This window comes from Rattus norvegicus, chromosome 7 (assembly GCF_021556685.1).
Source record: "Rattus norvegicus strain SHRSP/BbbUtx chromosome 7, alternate assembly SHRSP_T2T, whole genome shotgun sequence".
NCBI classification, from domain to species: Eukaryota; Metazoa; Chordata; class Mammalia; order Rodentia; family Muridae; genus Rattus; species Rattus norvegicus.
In genome coordinates, this window is record NC_141540.1 from 43,619,127 (window position 1) to 43,620,728 (window position 1,602).

The window sequence follows — 1,602 nt, forward strand, 5'->3', positions numbered from 1 at the left end:
TAAAATATTCATCTTAGCACACCCTATGTGTGTGCACCTCCATGTGTGCACACCCCATGTGTATATGCCCCATGTGTGCACTCCCCATGTGTGCACACCCCATGTATATACTCCCCATGTGTGCACATCCCATGTATGCACACCCCATGTGTGCGCACCTCCATGTGTGTATATCCCATGTATGCACACCCTATGTGTGCACACCCCATGTGTATACTCCCCATGTATGCACACCCCATGTGTATACGCCCCATGTGTGCACTCCCCATGTGTATATGCCCCATGTGTGCACTCCCTATGTGTATATGCCCCATGTGTGCACACCCCATGTGTATATGCCCCATGTGTGCACACCCCATGTGTATATGCCCCATGTGTGCACACCTCATGTGTATATGCCCCATGTGTGCACACCCCATGTGTGCACACCCCATGTATATACTCCCCATGTGTGCACACCCCATGTGTATATGCCCCATGTGTGTATTCCCCATGTGTGCACACCCCATGCCACAACTGAAAGTCAGACTGACAAGTTGGCACAGCTGTCTCCAGTGCCATGCTGGGTTCTTCTTTTTTTTGTTTTTATTTCATTTTCACTGGTGTCTTGCCTGCATGTATGTGTGAAAGCATCAAGTCCTCCAGAACTGGACTCAACAAATGTGAGCAGCTATGTATGTGCTAGGAATTGAACCTGCGTTCTCCGAAAGAGGAGCAGGTGCTCGTAACCACTAGACCATCTCTCTAACACACACACACACACACACACACACACACACACACACACACACACACACATGCACACCGCCCATGTAGGGTTCTTCTAATGTATCAGCCATGAAGAAGGCGTTTCTGCAGCACCAGCTGGAGGCCAGGCTCAACCACAGGCAGCTTAAAAAGTTCCGTCAGCAGAAAGCTCAACATGGCCCTCTGTTTACTGGATGTCTTCAAATTCCAATGCCTTCAGATCCCAGAAAGTCTGTTCCCTTTTGTAGTCCTATTTCTCTAGGTGTCTCAAACCACCTTTCATGAACCAGAGAATAGAAGAGAACTAAGTTTGAAGTATATACAAAAGCTTCTCTATAACACAGCTGTAAATATACAATCTTCCTCCCACTTGTCTGTCCTTAACATCTACCTCTCTGAATTTTCATCAGAAGCTTTTCCTCTCTCTTGACTCCACTCTAATCTAATTTGCTGCTTCTTGCTCAGAAGTCCTGCATGGTGTTTCATCTCCTTCCCACAGAACTGCAGAACAAGCCACCTATGGTCTTGAGACCTCAGCAGACACCAGGGGAAAAAGGCAGGAAGAGTCCCTAATGTGTAAATGTGCCTTGCAGCTGGTGGCATTCTCTACTGAAGCCACAGTCCCTGCACAAATGTCCCTTGAAGAGCGGGGAGCGTATTGATGTCCTTGACTGATTTCACCAACCCTTCTGTTGAACCACGGATGCTGAAAGCCAGGGTCTGAGTCGGGTGTGGAAAGAACAAACCTGAAGGTACAAGAACGAAGTTCAACTGACTTTAGGAAGCAACTAATTCCTATCCAGGTCCTTCTTCAGCATGGATGGGCTTCCTCCTAGGAGCCAACATGACCCCTCA

General features: G+C 48.0%; 1 pseudogene; it reads left to right on the top strand.

The window, feature by feature from the left end:
• Nucleotides 1–810: 810 nt before the first annotated feature.
• Nucleotides 811–1,033, top strand: Gng5-ps2 (G protein subunit gamma 5, pseudogene 2; annotated as a pseudogene).
• The last annotated feature ends 569 nt before the right edge of the window (nt 1,034–1,602 follow it).